The sequence below is a fragment of the Triturus cristatus genome, chromosome 4_1 (genome assembly GCF_964204655.1).
Source record: "Triturus cristatus chromosome 4_1, aTriCri1.1, whole genome shotgun sequence".
Lineage (NCBI taxonomy): Eukaryota > Metazoa > Chordata > Amphibia > Caudata > Salamandridae > Triturus > Triturus cristatus.
The window spans coordinates 294,565,473-294,583,749 of NC_140585.1; the positions used below are offsets into that span (position 1 = coordinate 294,565,473).

Here is an 18,277-nt window from a genome sequence, read left to right on the forward strand (position 1 = left end):
TGTCCCTCTACCTGTCTCTCACTCTCTAAATACTAGTATTTATGTTGTATTCACTTCCCCGTCACAATCTTTCCGACCCTACTTCTTCTCTCCCTTCAATCAGTTCAACCCTCTTTTTTACTTTAGGAAACTCCACATCTTTTTTAAAGGCCCTTCCCATATTCACACTGCTTCTTGATAAGACATTTTTTTCCTTTCTTTGAAGGATAGTGAAATTGATTTTCTTGAAACATGGTTGGTAAACCATCAATTCATTCCACCTTACTTTATCATTATCCTTACTTATGGAATGCATTTCATCATTAGGACAGCTGCAGTGTTTGCCGGGCAAGGTGGCGTGTGCCTGTTGTCCTAGTTACTTGGGAGGCAGAGGCTTGTGGATTGCTTGAGCTCACGGGTTCTGGGCTGCACTCAGCTGTGTTGATCAGGTGTCCATGCTGCATTGGGCATCAATATGGTGTTCTAGAGGGAGCTCTAGAATTTCAGGTTGTGTAACGAGAGGTGCACTGACCCAGGCTGGAAACAGAGCAGGCCAAAGCTTCCATGCCCATTGGTAGCAGGACAGCACCTGTGAGCAGTACGTGTAAAACAGCCTGAGCAAAATAGTGAGACCTAGCCTCTCTTTTTTGACTCAAATGTGAAAGTTTTGATTTTTACATGGTGTAATAAATTATTTTCCCAAAACCAAATCTTTGTTTTCCTTTTGATATTTTTCCAGGAAATATGATGAACATTTGAACTGGGCCACGCATTTCAGCATAGCAGACAATTCTCCAGAATTGAGACATATTGCAACAACAAGCTAGCAGGCGGAGAGGACTGAAAACTCAGTGCAACCTAGAATAAATGGCTGTGTGATTTTCAGCAAGGATGACTCAAATGCATTCTTCCTTTTAGAGCACCTGTAGGATTAAACTGATCTGTCAAGTACAAAAGCATCCTTCATAGAGCAACTTAGAAATGCGCTTGCTGGCCCTTCTGCTGCATTTCTACGTCCAGCTCTAATTCATTTTTTGATTAGCCCTCATTCTTTTCATATGTGAATGAGAAGGAGAAATTACAGGGCCCTTCACTCTTTGAGCGAAACATGAAAAGACTGAGGGCTGTGCAACTCCCAAACGTTGGAGCCTCTGGCCTGTCGACCCTCGAACCTGCTCCTGCTCCAACCCGGCATCTCTTGTGGCCAGCAACCTCACAAACCCTGGAGGACCTGGCTACCTTTTGACTCTAAACCCCTGGGACTCCCATGAGTAGAGGCTCTACTCAAATCTACTTCTAATCCCTGGCAGCAGCCCGGAACCGCGAACCCTTCACACTCTGCACCCACCAAGCCTGGCCTGTGCCAGAGTGAACAAAGACCACAAGGATGACCCCACGGCGACTGTGACCCCGAGTCCGGCACCCAAGGACCTCCCTCGACACTCCTGAAGAAGCCTGCAGCCTCAGAACCAGGTGCCCCCCCAACCGCGATCAACAGAGGGTAAGATTTCCCGACACCAAAAGGTACCCCTGCACCCGGCGCTCCGCGGCCCCCTGTGCCCAATCCCGGGGTACCTACCTATCCTCCAACTACCCAACTTACCTCTCGAAGTGGTGGTGGCACCTGAAGAATCTTCGTCCCCGAGCTTGCAGTCTTTTTCTAAACCAGAGATTTCCCATTCAAATCAATTGAGCGCCCGAATGCTCAAAAGCACCCTGCACCCAGCCGTCCGAGTGGCCCTGGCAGTGCAACCTCTACATCTGTCTACTTCCCCACTTGCCCTGGATAAGTGACCAGGAGCCCAGCTCCCACAGCCACGTGGCCTGCTAGTCAGCAGCCACCAACCAAGGCCCCCCTACCTCTCATAGGATAACATTGGGCCTAACTCTCTCTGCACCCGGCCGCCCTTGTGCCGCTGAGGGTGAACCAACTGTACCTACCTGACCCTGGGAGACGCCTGAGTCTATGCCCAGAACCTTAACTCTGCCAGTCGAGTACTTACCTTTAAACCGATAACTCAATCTTCTCCATAGGGTAACATTGACTGGTTTTTCCTGAAATTTCTTCCAAGTGTGGACTTTTCAAAACTTAAAATATTCACCGAAAATCAGCCGAGTAACGAAAACGAAAATACTCACCTGCTATTAGGTGAGCTCCCAGTGCTGGATCTTGGTGCCCAGCACTGACTCTGAAAAATACTTACAACTGTACTTACCAGTAACCCAATTTTCTCCCGTAGGAAATCATTGACTGTTTTTCTGTAAAATTTCTTCTAAGTGTCAATTTCTGCAAACTTTAAATATTCTTTAAAAATCGTATAATTTCTGAAAACGTAATTACTTACCTGTTTTGGATAAAGGTCCCAGTACTGAGTCTAGGCACCCAGTACTGGATTACAAAAGTAACGAGAACATACTATACCTGCAACTTGAATTTTCTGCCATAGGGAATCTTAGACTGTTTTCTATGAAATATTTTCTGTCAGCTTTTAAAATAGCAAAATATTGTCTAAAAATCATCACAGTAATTAAGTCGACTTTTATCACTTGATTCCAAGTACTGACCCAGGACTGAATCTAGGATCACGTCCTGGAAATCCAAAAGTAATCCTAAAAGTAATCTGTTGCAAATAAATTGAAACTTCCATTGAGCTCAATGCATTATTGTGTTTAAAATGTTGTTGCCTATTGCAACCACTTGTAACTTTCTACAAAAGTCAATTGCATATTGCAAAAGTATTTATATAAAGCATCTCATTCTGAGAAAGTATATTTTAATACCTATTGTTGGTTCTAAAATAAAACAAGCATATATTTTTTGTAGATAAACCATTGGCCTAGAGTTCAGTTATTGAGTGTGTGAGACCATTTGCTGACTGAGTGTGTGCAACAAATGCTTTACACTGTCCTCTGATACTGCCTTACTGCTCGACCAAGCTACCACTTTAGAGAGTAAGGTTATATCTAACTTTAGCCTCTGCCAAACCTCTGGGGACTGTGGACTCTGTACACCCTGTACCTATTTGGGAACAGTATATACAGAGCCACTTTCTCACACTGCAGTTCTCCAATATAGGTCTGTCAAGATCATTACTCAATCTACCTTGATTTGGCACAGTATAAAATAAGTCAAGAAGTCTCCTATGAAAAGATATGCAAATCTGTTCGAATCACTTTCCCTAGTCAGGGGACCCACTAGCTGGAAGGGGCAGGGAGGACCAAAATAGCTCATCGGTATAGAACACTGCATGAGCAGCTGATTTTGAGGTGGTAGAAGATAGAGTAATCCAACTGGACCTCAATAAACGGTTTCCTAATGTGCAATAGCCCCTGACCACCTCTGACGCAAAAGTGTAATCTCATACCTTTGCAGAATCAGGCATGCTTTCACCTGTTCAAGCTGAACTGACATTGGTCTTCTTGGCCAGCAGGAGTTCCTCTCTTGCAGCTGTTGAGGCTAGAGAACAGAATGACGTGTATTCATTCTTTATGGTAACTCTTCTAGCCCTCCCACTCCATACCACTTTAAAACTTCCGAAGTTGCAGACGAGTTCCATCATTGTGACCCATGCTATTTTTCTCAATATTGGCTGGCTCGGCATAACAAGGGATGCCTACAGGACAGCCTAAATTGTGCCAGCAAGCTTCTACAGGGAGTCACTGGCAGATAAAGAGAAACTCAGCCCTAACCTGGCTCTTCTCTCTCACTCTCACTCTCCTTTCCCTTCTGTCCCTCGACCTGTCTCTCACTCTCTAAATACTAGTATTTATGTTGTATTCACTTCCCCGTCACAATCTTTCCGACCCTGCTTCCTCTCTCCCTTCAATCAGTTCAACCCTCTTTTTTACTTTAGGAAACTCCACATCTTTTTTAAAGGCCCTTCCCATATTCACACTGCTTCTTGATAAGACATTTTTTTCCTTTCTTTGAAGGATAGTGAAATAGATTTTCTTGAAACATGGTTGGTAAACCATCAATTCATTCCACCTTACTTTATCATTATCCTTACTTATGGAATGCATTTCATCATTAGGACAGCTGCAGTGTTTGCCGGGCAAGGTGGCGTGTGCCTGTTGTCCTAGTTACTTGGGAGGCAGAGGCTTGTGGATTGCTTGAACCCAGGGGTTCTGGGCTGCACTCAGCTGTGTTGATCAGGTGTCCATGCTGCATTGGGCATCAATATGGTGTTCTAGAGGGAGCTCTAGAATTTCAGGTTGTGTAACGAGAGGTGCACCGACCCAGGCTGGAAACAGAGCAGGCCAAAGCTTCCATGCCCATTGGTAGCAGGACAGCACCTGTGAGCAGTACGTGTTAAACAGCCTGAGCAAAATAGTGAGACCTAGCCTCTCTTTTTTGACTCAAATGTGAAAGTTTTGATTTTTACAAGGTGTAATAAATTATTTTCCCAAAACCAAATCTTTGTTTTCCTTTTGATATTTTTCCAGGAAATATGATGAACATTTGAACTGGGCCACGCATTTCAGCATAGCAGACAATTCTCCAGAATTGAGACATATTGCAACAACAAGCTAGCAGGCGGAGAGGACTGAAAACTCAGTGCAACCTAGAATAAATGGCTGTGTGATTTTCAGCAAGGATGACTCAAATGCATTCTTCCTTTTAGAGCACCTGTAGGATTAAACTGATCTGTCAAGTACAAAAGCATCCTTCATAGAGCAACTTAGAAATGCGCTTGCTGGCCCTTCTGCTGCATTTCTACGTCCAGCTCTAATTCATTTTTTGATTAGCCCTCATTCTTTTCATATGTGAATGAGAAGGAGAAATTACAGGGCCCTTCACTCTTTGAGCGAAACATGAAAAGACTGAGGGCTGTGCAACTCCCAAACGTTGGAGCCTCTGGCCTGTCGACCCTCGAACCTGCTCCTGCTCCAACCCGGCATCTCTTGTGGCCAGCAACCTCACAAACCCTGGAGGACCTGGCTACCTTTTGACTCTAAACCCCTGGGACTCCCATGAGTAGAGGCTCTACTCAAATCTACTTCTAATCCCTGGCAGCAGCCCGGAACCGCGAACCCTTCACACTCTGCACCCACCAAGCCTGGCCTGTGCCAGAGTGAACAAAGACCACAAGGATGACCCCACGGCGACTGTGACCCCGAGTCCGGCACCCAAGGACCTCCCTCGACACTCCTGAAGAAGCCTGCAGCCTCAGAACCAGGTGCCCCCCCAACCGCGATCAACAGAGGGTAAGATTTCCCGACACCAAAAGGTACCCCTGCACCCGGCGCTCCGCGGCCCCCTGTGCCCAATCCCGGGGTACCTACCTATCCTCCAACTACCCAACTTACCTCTCGAAGTGGTGGTGGCACCTGAAGAATCTTCGTCCCCGAGCTTGCAGTCTTTTTCTAAACCAGAGATTTCCCATTCAAATCAATTGAGCGCCCAAATGCTCAAAAGCACCCTGCACCCAGCCGTCCGAGTGGCCCTGGCAGTGCAACCTCTACATCTATCTACTTCCCCACTTGCCCTGGATAAGTGACCAGGAGCCCAGCTCCCACAGCCACGTGGCCTGCTAGTCAGCAGCCACCAACCAAGGCCCCCCTACCTCTCATAGGACAACATTGGGCCTAACTCTCTCTGCACCCGGCCGCCCTTGTGCCGCTGAGGGTGAACCAACTGTACCTACCTGACCCTGGGAGACGCCTGAGTCTATGCCCAGAACCTTAACTCTGCCAGTCGAGTACTTACCTTTAAACCGATAACTCAATCTTCTCCATAGGGTAACATTGACTGGTTTTTCCTGAAATTTCTTCCAAGTGTGGACTTTTCAAAACTTAAAATATTCACCAAAAATCAGCCGAGTAACGAAAACGAAAATACTCACCTGCTATTAGGTGAGCTCCCAGTGCTGGATCTTGGTGCCCAGCACTGACTCTGAAAAATACTTACAACTGTACTTACCAGTAACCCAATTTTCTCCCGTAGGAAATCATTGACTGTTTTTCTGTAAAATTTCTTCTAAGTGTCAATTTCTGCAAACTTTAAATATTCTTTAAAAATCGTATAATTTCTGAAAACGTAATTACTTACCTGTTTTGGGTAAAGGTCCCAGTACTGAGTCTAGGCACCCAGTACTGGATTACAAAAGTAACGAGAACATACTATACCTGCAACTTGAATTTTCTGCCATAGGGAATCTTAGACTGTTTTCTATGAAATATTTTCTGTCAGCTTTTAAAATAGCAAAATATTGTCTAAAAATCATCACAGTAATTAAGTCGACTTTTATCACTTGATGCCAAGTACTGACCCAGGACTGAATCTAGGATCCAGTCCTGGAAATCCAAAAGTAATCCTAAAAGTAATCTGTTGCAAATAACTTGAAACTTCCATTGAGCTCAATGCATTATTGTGTTTAAAATGTTGTTGCCTATTGCAACCACTTGTAACTTTCTACAAAAGTCAATTGCATATTGCAAAAGTATTTATATAAAGCGTCTCATTCTGAGAAAGTATATTTTAATACCTATTGTTGATTCTAAAATAAAACAAGCATATGTTTTTTGTAGATAAACCATTGGCCTAGAGTTCAGTTATTGAGTGTGTGAGACCATTTGCTGACTGAGTGTGTGCAACAAATGCTTTACACTGTCCTCTGATACTGCCTTACTGCTCGACCAAGCTACCACTTTAGAGAGTAAGGTTATATCTAACTTTAGCCTCTGCCAAACCTCTGGGGACTGTGGACTCTGTACACCCTGTACCTATTTGGGAACAGTATATACAGAGCCACTTTCTCACACTGCAGTTCTCCAATATAGGTCTGTCAAGATCATTACTCAATCTACCTTGATTTGGCACAGTATAAAATAAGTCAAGAAGTCTCCTATGAAAAGATATGCAAATCTGTTCGAATCACTTTCCCTAGTCAGGGTACCCACTAGCTGGAAGGGGCAGGGAGGACCAAAATAGCTCATCGGTATAGAACACTGCATGAGCAGCTGATTTTGAGGTGGTAGAAGATAGAGTAATCCAACTGGACCACAATAAACGGTTTCCTAATGTGCAATAGCCCCTGACCACCTCTGACGCAAAAGTGTAATCTCATACTTTTGCAGAATCAGGCATGCTTTCACCTGTTCAAGCTGAACTGACATTGGTCTTCTTGGCCAGCAGGAGTTCCTCTCTTGCAGCTGTTGAGGCTAGAGAACAGAATGACGTGTATTCATTCTTTATGGTAACTCTTCTAGCCCTCCCACTCCATACCACTTTAAAACTTCCGAAGTTGCAGACGAGTTCCATCATTGTGACCCATGCTATTTTTCTCAATATTGGCTGGCTCGGCACAACAAGGGATGCCTACAGGACAGCCTAAATTGTGCCAGCAAGCTTCTACAGGGAGTCACTGGCAGATAAAGAGAAACTCAGCCCTAACCTGGCTCTTCTCTCTCACTCTCACTCTCCTTTCCCTTCTGTCCCTCTACCTGTCTCTCACTCTCTAAATACTAGTATTTATGTTGTATTCACTTCCCCGTCACAATCTTTCCGACCCTACTTCCTCTCTCCCTTCAATCAGTTCAACCCTCTTTTTTACTTTAGGAAACTCCACATCTTTTTTAAAGGCCCTTCCCATATTCACACTGCTTCTTGATAAGACATTTTTTTCCTTTCTTTGAAGGATAGTGAAATTGATTTTCTTGAAACATGGTTGGTAAACCATCAATTCATTCCACCTTACTTTATCATTATCCTTACTTATGGAATGCATTTCATCATTAGGACAGCTTCAGTGTTTGGCGGGCAAGGTGGCGTGTGCCTGTTGTCCTAGTTACTTGGGAGGCAGAGGCTTGTGGATTGCTTGAGCTCACGGGTTCTGGGCTGCACTCAGCTGTGTTGATCAGGTGTCCATGCTGCATTGGGCATCAATATGGTGTTCTAGAGGGAGCTCTAGAATTTCAGGTTGTGTAACGAGAGGTGCACTGACCCAGGCTGGAAACAGAGCAGGCCAAAGCTTCCATGCCCATTGGTAGCAGGACAGCACCTGTGAGCAGTACGTGTAAAACAGCCTGAGCAAAATAGTGAGACCTAGCTTCTCTTTTTTGACTCAAATGTGAAAGTTTTGATTTTTACATGGTGTAATAAATTATTTTCCCAAAACCAAATCTTTGTTTTCCTTTTGATATTTTTCCAGGAAATATGATGAACATTTGAACTGGGCCACGCATTTCAGCATAGCAGACAATTCTCCAGAATTGAGACATATTGCAACAACAAGCTAGCAGGCGGAGAGGACTGAAAACTCAGTGCAACCTAGAATAAATGGCTGTGTGATTTTCAGCAAGGATGACTCAAATGCATTCTTCCTTTTAGAGCACCTGTAGGATTAAACTGATCTGTCAAGTACAAAAGCATCCTTCATAGAGCAACTTAGAAATGCGCTTGCTGGCCCTTCTGCTGCATTTCTACGTCCAGCTCTAATTCATTTTTTGATTAGCCCTCATTCTTTTCATATGTGAATGAGAAGGAGAAATTACAGGGCCCTTCACTCTTTGAGCGAAACATGAAAAGACTGAGGGCTGTGCAACTCCCAAACGTTGGAGCCTCTGGCCTGTCGACCCTCGAACCTGCTCCTGCTCCAACCCGGCATCTCTTGTGGCCAGCAACCTCACAAACCCTGGAGGACCTGGCTACCTTTTGACTCTAAACCCCTGGGACTCCCATGAGTAGAGGCTCTACTCAAATCTACTTCTAATCCCTGGCAGCAGCCCGGAACCGCGAACCCTTCACACTCTGCACCCACCAAGCCTGGCCTGTGCCAGAGTGAACAAAGACCACAAGGATGACCCCACGGCGACTGTGACCCCGAGTCCGGCACCCAAGGACCTCCCTCGACACTCCTGAAGAAGCCTGCAGCCTCAGAACCAGGTGCCCCCCCAACCGCGATCAACAGAGGGTAAGATTTCCCGACACCAAAAGGTACCCCTGCACCCGGCGCTCCGCGGCCCCCTGTGCCCAATCCGGGGGTACCTACCTATCCTCCAACTACCCAACTTACCTCTCGAAGTGGTGGTGGCACCTGAAGAATCTTCGTCCCCGAGCTTGCAGTCTTTTTCTAAACCAGAGATTTCCCATTCAAATCAATTGAGCGCCCGAATGCTCAAAAGCACCCTGCACCCCGCCGTCCGTGTGGCCCTGGCAGTGCAACCTCTACATCTATCTACTTCCCCACTTGCCCTGGATAAGTGACCAGGAGCCCAGCTCCCACAGCCACGTGGCCTGCTAGTCAGCAGCCACCAACCAAGGCCCCCCTACCTCTCATAGGATAACATTGGGCCTAACTCTCTCTGCACCCGGCCGCCCTTGTGCCGCTGAGGGTGAACCAACTGTACCTACCTGACCCTGGGAGACACCTGAGTCTATGCCCAGAACCTTAACTCTGCCAGTCGAGTACTTACCTTTAAACCGATAACTCAATCTTCTCCATAGGGTAACATTGACTGGTTTTTCCTGAAATTTCTTCCAAGTGTGGACTTTTCAAAACTTAAAATATTCACCAAAAATCAGCCGAGTAACGAAAACGAAAATACTCACCTGCTATTAGGTGAGCTCCCAGTGCTGGATCTTGGTGCCCAGCACTGACTCTGAAAAATACTTACAACTGTACTTACCAGTAACCCAATTTTCTCCCGTAGGAAATCATTGACTGTTTTTCTGTGAAATTTCTTCTGTGTCAATTTCTGCAAACTTTAAATATTCTTTAAAAATCGTATAATTTCTGAAAACGTAATTACTTACCTGTTTTGGATAAAGGTCCCAGTACTGAGTCTAGGCACCCAGTACTGGATTACAAAAGTAACGAGAACATACTATATCTGCAACTTGAATTTTCTGCCATAGGGAATCTTAGACTGTTTTCTATGAAATATTTTCTGTCAACTTTTAAAATAGCAAAATATTGTCTAAAAATCATCACAGTAATTAAGTCGACTTTTATCACTTGATTCCAAGTACTGACCCAGGACTGAATCTAGGATCCAGTCCTGGAAATCCAAAAGTAATCCTAAAAGTAATCTGTTGCAAATAACTTGAAACTTCCATTGAGCTCAATGCATTATTGTGTTTAAAATGTTGTTGCCTATTGCAACTACTTGTAACTTTCTACAAAAGTCAATTGCATATTGCAAAAGTATTTATATAAAGCATCTCATTCTGAGAAAGTATATTTTAATACCTATTGTTGGTTCTAAAATAAAACAAGCATATATTTTTTGTAGATAAACCATTGGCCTAGAGTTCAGTTATTGAGTGTGTGAGACCATTTGCTGACTGAGTGTGTGCAACAAATGCTTTACACTGTCCTCTGATACTGCCTTACTGCTCGACCAAGCTACCACTTTAGAGAGTAAGGTTATATCTAACTTTAGCCTCTGCCAAACCTCTGGGGACTGTGGACTCTGTACACCCTGTACCTATTTGGGAACAGTATATACAGAGCCACTTTCCCACACTGCAGTTCTCCAATATAGGTCTGTCAAGATCATTACTCAATCTACCTTGATTTGGCACAGTATAAAATAGGTCAAGAAGTCTCCTATGAAAAGATATGCAAATCTGTTCGAATCACTTTCCCTAGTCAGGGGACCCACTAGCTGGAAGGGGCAGGGAGGACCAAAATAGCTCATCGGTATAGAACACTGCATGAGCAGCTGATTTTGAGGTGGTAGAAGATAGAGTAATCCAACTGGACCTCAATAAACGGTTTCCTAATGTGCAATAGCCCCTGACCACCTCTGACGCAAAAGTGTAATCTCATACCTTTGCAGAATCAGGCATGCTTTCACCTGTTCAAGCTGAACTGACATTGGTCTTCTTGGCCAGCAGGAGTTCCTCTCTTGCAGCTGTTGAGGCTAGAGAACAGAATGACGTGTATTCATTCTTTATGGTAACTCTTCTAGCCCTCCCACTCCATACTACTTTAAAACTTCCGATGTTGCAGACGAGTTCCATCATTGTGACCCATGCTATTTTTCTCAATATTGGCTGGCTCGGCATAACAAGGGAAGCCTACAGGACAGCCTAAATTGTGCCGGCAAGCTTCTACAGGGAGTCACTGGCAGATAAAGAGAAACTCAGCCCTAACCTGGCTCTTCTCTCTCACTCTCCTTTCCCTTCTGTCCCTCTACCTGTCTCTCACTCTCTAAATACTAGTATTTATGTTGTATTCACTTCCCCGTCACAATCTTTCCGACCCTACTTCCTCTCTCCCTTCAATCAGTTCAACCCTCTTTTTTACTTTAGGAAACTCCACATCTTTTTTAAAGGCCCTTCCCATATTCACACTGCTTCTTGATAAGACATTTTTTTCCTTTCTTTGAAGGATAGTGAAATTGATTTTCTTGAAACATGGTTGGTAAACCATCAATTCATTCCACCTTACTTTATCATTATCCTTACTAATGGAATGCATTTCATCATTAGGACAGCTGCAGTGTTTGCCGGGCAAGGTGGCGTGTGCATGTTGTCCTAGTTACTTGGGAGGCAGAGGCTTGTGGATTGATTGAGCTCAGGGGTTCTGGGCTGCACTCAGCTGTGTTGATCAGGTGTCCATGCTGCATTGGGCATCAATATGGTGTTCTAGAGGGAGCTCTAGAATTTCAGGTTGTGTAACGAGAGGTGCACCGACCCAGGCTGGAAACAGAGCAGGCCAAAGCTTCCATGCCCATTGGTAGCAGAACAGCATCTGTGAGCAGTACGTGTAAAACAGCCTGAGCAAAATAGTGAGACCTAGCCTCTCTTTTTTGACTCAAATGTGAAAGTTTTGATTTTTACAAGCTGTAATAAATTATTTTCCCAAAACCAAATCTTTGTTTTCCTTTTGATATTTTTCCAGGAAATATGATGAACATTTGAACTGGGCCACGCATTTCAGCATAGCAGACAATTCTCCAGAATTGAGACATATTGCAACAACAAGCTAGCAGGCGGAGAGGACTGAAAACTCAGTGCAACCTAGAATAAATGGCTGTGTGATTTTCAGCAAGGATGACTCAAATGCATTCTTCCTTTTAGAGCACCTGTAGGATTAAACTGATCTGTCAAGTACAAAAGCATCCTTCATAGAGCAACTTAGAAATGCGCTTTCTGGCCCTTCTGCTGCATTTCTACGTCCAGCTCTAATTCATTTTTTGATTAGCCCTCATTCTTTTCATATGTGAATGAGAAGGAGAAATTACAGGGCCCTTCACTCTTTGAGCGAAACATGAAAAGACTGAGGGCTGTGCAACTCCCAAACGTTGGAGCTTCTGGCCTGTCGACCCTCGAACCTGCTCCTGCTCCAACCCGGCATCTCTTGTGGCCAGCAACCTCACAAACCCTGGAGGACCTGGCTACCTTTTGACTCTAAACCCCTGGGACTCCCATGAGTAGAGGCTCTACTCAAATCTACTTCTAATCCCTGGCAGCAGCCCGGAACCGCGAACCCTTCACACTCTGCACCCACCAAGCCTGGCCTGTGCCAGAGTGAACAAAGACCACAAGGACGACCCCACGGCGACTGTGACCCCGAGTCCGGCACCCAAGGACCTCCCTCGACACTCCTGAAGAAGTCCTCAGCCTCAGAACCAGGTGCCCCCCCAACCGCGATCAACAGAGGGTAAGATTTCCCGACACCAAAAGGTACCCCTGCACCCGGCGCTCCGCGGCCCCCTGTGCCCAATCCCGGGGTACCTACCTATCCTCCAACTACCCAACTTACCTCTCGAAGTGGTGGTGGCACCTGAAGAATCTTCGTCCCCGAGCTTGCAGTCTTTTTCTAAACCAGAGATTTCCCATTCAAATCAATTGAGCGCCCGAATGCTCAAAAGCACCCTGCACCCAGCCGTCCGAGTGGCCCTGGCAGTGCAACCTCTACATCTATCTACTTCCCCACTTGCTCTGGATAAGTGACCAGGAGCCCAGCTCCCACAGCCACGTGGCCTGCTAGTCAGCAGCCACCAACCAAGGCCCCCCTACCTCTCATAGGATAACATTGGGCCTAACTCTCTCTGCACCCGGCCGCCCTTGTGCCGCTGAGGGTGAACCAACTGTACCTACCTGACCCTGGGAGACGCCTGAGTCTATGCCCAGAACCTTAACTCTGCCAGTCGAGTACTTACCTTTAAACCGATAACGCAATCATCTCCATAGGGTAACATTGACTGGTTTTTCCTGAAATTTCTTCCAAGTGTGGACTTTTCAAAACTTAAAATATTCACCAAAAATCAGCCGAGTAACGAAAACGAAAATACTCACCTGCTATTAGGTGAGCTCCCAGTGCTGGATCTTGGTGCCCAGCACTGACTCTGAAAAATACTTACAACTGTACTTACCAGTAACCCAATTTTCTCCCGTAGGAAATCATTGACTGTTTTTCTGTGAAATTTCTTCTAAGTGTCAATTTCTGCAAACTTTAAATATTCTTTAAAAATCGTATAATTTCTGAAAACGTAATTACTTACCTGTTTTGGATAAAGGTCCCAGTACTGAGTCTAGGCACCCAGTACTGGATTACAAAAGTAACGAGAACATACTATACCTGCAACTTGAATTTTCTGCCATAGGGAATCTTAGACTGTTTTCTATGAAATATTTTCTGTCAACTTTTAAAATAGCAAAATATTGTCTAAAAATCATCACAGTAATTAAGTCGACTTTTATCACTTGATTCCAAGTACTGACCCAGGACTGAATCTAGGATCCAGTCCTGGAAATCCAAAAGTAATCCTAAAAGTAATCTGTTGCAAATAACTTGAAACTTCCATTGAGCTCAATGCATTATTGTGTTTAAAATGTTGTTGCCTATTGCAACCACTTGTAACTTTCTACAAAACTCAATTGCATATTGCAAAAGTATTTATATAAAGCATCTCATTCTGAGAAAGTATATTTTAATACCTATTGTTGGTTCTAAAATAAAACAAGCATATATTTTTTTGTAGATAAACCATTGGCCTAGAGTTCAGTTATTGAGTGTGTGAGACCATTTGCTGACTGAGTGTGTGCAACAAATGCTTTACACTGTCCTCTGATACTGCCTTACTGCTCGACCAAGCTACCACTTTAGAGAGTAAGGTTATATCTAACTTTAGCCTCTGCCAAACCTCTGGGGACTGTGGACTCTGTACACCCTGTACCTATTTGGGAACAGTATATACAGAGCCACTTTCTCACACTGCAGTTCTCCAATATAGGTCTGTCAAGATCATTACTCAATCTACCTTGATTTGGCACAGTATAAAATAAGTCAAGAAGTCTCCTATGAAAAGATATGCAAATCTGTTTGAATCACTTTCCCTAGTCAGGGGACCCACTAGCTGGAAGGGGCAGGGAGGACCAAAATAACTCATCGGTATAGAACACTGCATGAGCAGCTGATTTTGAGGTGGTAGAAGATAGAGTAATCCAACTGGACCTCAATAAACGGTTTCCTAATGTGCAATAGCCCCTGACCACCTCTGACGCAAAAGTGTAATCTCATACCTTTGCAGAATCAGGCATGCTTTCACCTGTTCAAGCTGAACTGACATAGGTCTTCTTGGCCAGCAGGAGTTCCTCTCTTGCAGCTGTTGAGGCTAGAGAACAGAATGACGTGTATTCATTCTTTATGGTAACTCTTCTAGCCCTCCCACTCCATACTACTTTAAAACTTCCGATGTTGCAGACGAGTTCCATCATTGTGACCCATGCTATTTTTCTCAATATTGGCTGGCTCGGCATAACAAGGGATGCCTACAGGACAGCCTAAATTGTGCCGGCAAGCTTCTACAGGGAGTCACTGGCAGATAAAGAGAAACTCAGCCCTAACCTGGCTCTTCTCTCTCACTCTCACTCTCCTTTCCCTTCTGTCCCTCTACCTGTCTCTCACTCTCTAAATACTAGTATTTATGTTGTATTCACTTCCCCGTCACAATCTTTCCGACCCTACTTCCTCTCTCCCTTCAATCAGTTCAACCCTCTTTTTTACTTTAGGAAACTCCACATCTTTTTTAAAGGCCCTTCCCATATTCACACTGCTTCTTGATAAGACATTTTTTTCCTTTCTTTGAAGGGTAGTGAAATTGATTTTCTTGAAACATGGTTGGGAAACCATCAATTCATTCCACCTTACTTTATCATTATCCTTACTTATGGAATGCATTTCATCATTAGGACAGCTGCAGTGTTTGCCGGGCAAGGTGGCGTGTGCCTGTTGTCCTAGTTACTTGGGAGGCAGAGGCTTGTGGATTGCTTGAGCCCAGGGGTTCTGGGCTGCACTCAGCTGTGTTGATCAGGTGTCCATGCTGCATTGGGCATCAATATGGTGTTCTAGAGGGAGCTCTAGAATTTCAGGTTGTGTAACGAGAGGTGCACCGACCCAGGCTGGAAACAGAGCAGGCCAAAGCTTCCATGCCCATTGGTAGCAGGACAGCACCTGTGAGCAGTACGTGTTAAACAGCCTGAGCAAAATAGTGAGACCTAGCCTCTCTTTTTTGACTCAAATGTGAAAGTTTTGATTTTTACAAGGTGTAATAAATTATTTTCCCAAAACCAAATCTTTGTTTTCCTTTTGATATTTTTCCAGGAAATATGATGAACATTTGAACTGGGCCACGCATTTCAGCATAGCAGACAATTCTCCAGAATTGAGACATATTGCAACAACAAGCTAGCAGGCGGAGAGGACTGAAAACTCAGTGCAACCTAGAATAAATGGCTGTGTGATTTTCAGCAAGGATGACTCAAATGCATTCTTCCTTTTAGAGCACCTGTAGGATTAAACTGATCTGTCAAGTACAAAAGCATCCTTCATAGAACAACTTAGAAATGCGCTTGCTGGCCCTTCTGCTGCATTTCTACGTCCAGCTCTAATTCATTTTTTGATTAGCCCTCATTCTTTTCATATGTGAATGAGAAGGAGAAATTACAGGGCCCTTCACTCTTTGAGCGAAACATGAAAAGACTGAGGGCTGTGCAACTCCCAAACGTTGGAGCCTCTGGCCTGTCGACCCTCGAACCTGCTCCTGCTCCAACCCGGCATCTCTTGTGGCCAGCAACCTCACAAACCCTGGAGGACCTGGCTACCTTTTGACTCTAAACCCCTGGGACTCCCATGAGTAGAGGCTCTACTCAAATCTACTTCTAATCCCTGGCAGCAGCCCGGAACCGCGAACCCTTCTCACTCTGCACCCACCAAGCCTGGCCTGTGCCAGAGTGAACAAAGACCACAAGGATGACCCCACGGCGACTGTGACCCCGAGTCCGGCACCCAAGGACCTCCCTCGACACTCCTGAAGAAGCCTGCAGCCTCAGAACCAGGTGCCCCCCCAACCGCGATCAACAGAGGGTAAGATTTCCCGACACCAAAAGGTACCCCTGCACCCGGCGCTCCGCGGCCCCCTGTGCCCAATCCCGGGGTACCTACCTATCCTCCAACTACCCAACTTACCTCTCGAAGTGGTGGTGGCACCTGAAGAATCTTCGTCCCCGAGCTTGCAGTCTTTTTCTAAACCAGAGATTTCCCATTCAAATCAATTGAGCGCCCAAATGCTCAAAAGCACCCTGCACCCAGCCGTCCGAGTGGCCCTGGCAGTGCAACCTCTACATCTATCTACTTCCCCACTTGCCCTGGATAAGTGACCAGGAGCCCAGCTCCCACAGCCACGTGGCCTGCTAGTCAGCAGCCACCAACCAAGGCCCCCCTACCTCTCATAGGATAACATTGGGCCTAACTCTCTCTGCACCCGGCCGCCCTTGTGCCGCTGAGGGTGAACCAACTGTACCTACCTGACCCTGGGAGCCGCCTGAGTCTATGCCCAGAACCTTAACTCTGCCAGTCGAGTACTTACCTTTAAACCGATAACTCAATCTTCTCCATAGGGTAACATTGACTGGTTTTTCCTGAAATTTCTTCCAAGTGTGGACTTTTCAAAACTTAAAATATTCACCAAAAATCAGCCGAGTAACGAAAACGAAAATACTCACCTGCTATTAGGTGAGCTCCCAGTGCTGGATCTTGGTGCCCAGCACTGACTCTGAAAAATACTTACAACTGTACTTACCAGTAACCCAATTTTCTCCCGTAGGAAATCATTGACTGTTTTTCTGTAAAATTTCTTCTAAGTGTCAATTTCTGCAAACTTTAAATATTCTTTAAAAATCGTATAATTTCTGAAAACGTAATTACTTACCTGTTTTGGGTAAAGGTCCCAGTACTGAGTCTAGGCACCCAGTACTGGATTACAAAAGTAACGAGAACATACTATACCTGCAACTTGAATTTTCTGCCATAGGGAATCTTAGACTGTTTTCTATGAAATATTTTCTGTCAGCTTTTAAAATAGCAAAATATTGTCTAAAAATCATCACAGTAATTAAGTCGACTTTTATCACTTGATGCCAAGTACTGACCCAGGACTGAATCTAGGATCCAGTCCTGGAAATCCAAAAGTAATCCTAAAAGTAATCTGTTGCAAATAACTTGAAACTTCCATTGAGCTCAATGCATTATTGTGTTTAAAATGTTGTTGCCTATTGCAACCACTTGTAACTTTCTACAAAAGTCAATTGCATATTGCAACAGTATTTATATAAAGCGTCTCATTCTGAGAAAGTATATTTTAATACCTATTGTTGATTCTAAAATAAAACAAGCATATATTTTTTGTAGATAAACCATTGGCCTAGAGTTCAGTTATTGAGTGTGTGAGACCATTTGCTGACTGAGTGTATGCAACAAATGCTTTACACTGTCCTCTGATACTGCCTTACTGCTCGACCAAGCTACCACTTTAGAGAGTAAGGTTATATCTAACTTTAGCCTCTGCCAAACCTCTGGGGACTGTGGACTCTGTACACCCTGTACCTATTTGGGAACAGTATATACAGAGCCACTTTCTCACACTGCAGTTCTCCAATATAGGTCTGTCAAGATCATTACTCAATCTACCTTGATTTGGCACAGTATAAAATAAGTCAAGAAGTCTCCTATGAAAAGATATGCAAATCTGTTCGAATCACTTTCCCTAGTCAGGGTACCCACTAGCTGGAAGGGGCAGGGAGGACCAAAATAGCTCATCGGTATAGAACACTGCATGAGCAGCTGATTTTGAGGTGGTAGAAGATAGAGTAATCCAACTGGACCACAATAAACGGTTTCCTAATGTGCAATAGCCCCTGACCACCTCTGACGCAAAAGTGTAATCTCATACTTTTGCAGAATCAGGCATGCTTTCACCTGTTCAAGCTGAACTGACATTGGTCTTCTTGGCCAGCAGGAGTTCCTCTCTTGCAGCTGTTGAGGCTAGAGAACAGAATGACGTG

At 44.7% G+C, this 18,277-nt stretch overlaps 5 non-coding genes across 5 annotated transcripts; all 5 read left to right on the top strand.

Annotated features, from left to right (window-relative positions):
- Positions 1-322: 322 nt before the first annotated feature.
- Positions 323-622, top strand: LOC146854536 (signal recognition particle RNA). The gene has a single exon (XR_014959348.1).
- A 3,407-nt stretch (positions 623-4,029) lies between these two features.
- On the top strand, positions 4,030-4,329 carry LOC146854537 (signal recognition particle RNA). The gene has a single exon (XR_014981621.1).
- Positions 4,330-7,736: 3,407 nt separating this feature from the next.
- Positions 7,737-8,036, top strand: LOC146854538 (signal recognition particle RNA). Its single transcript, XR_014981734.1, has one exon.
- Positions 8,037-11,435: 3,399 nt separating this feature from the next.
- On the top strand, positions 11,436-11,735 carry LOC146854539 (signal recognition particle RNA). The gene has a single exon (XR_014981742.1).
- A 3,408-nt stretch (positions 11,736-15,143) lies between these two features.
- On the top strand, positions 15,144-15,443 carry LOC146854540 (signal recognition particle RNA). Its single transcript, XR_014959286.1, has one exon.
- Positions 15,444-18,277: the final 2,834 nt, after the last annotated feature.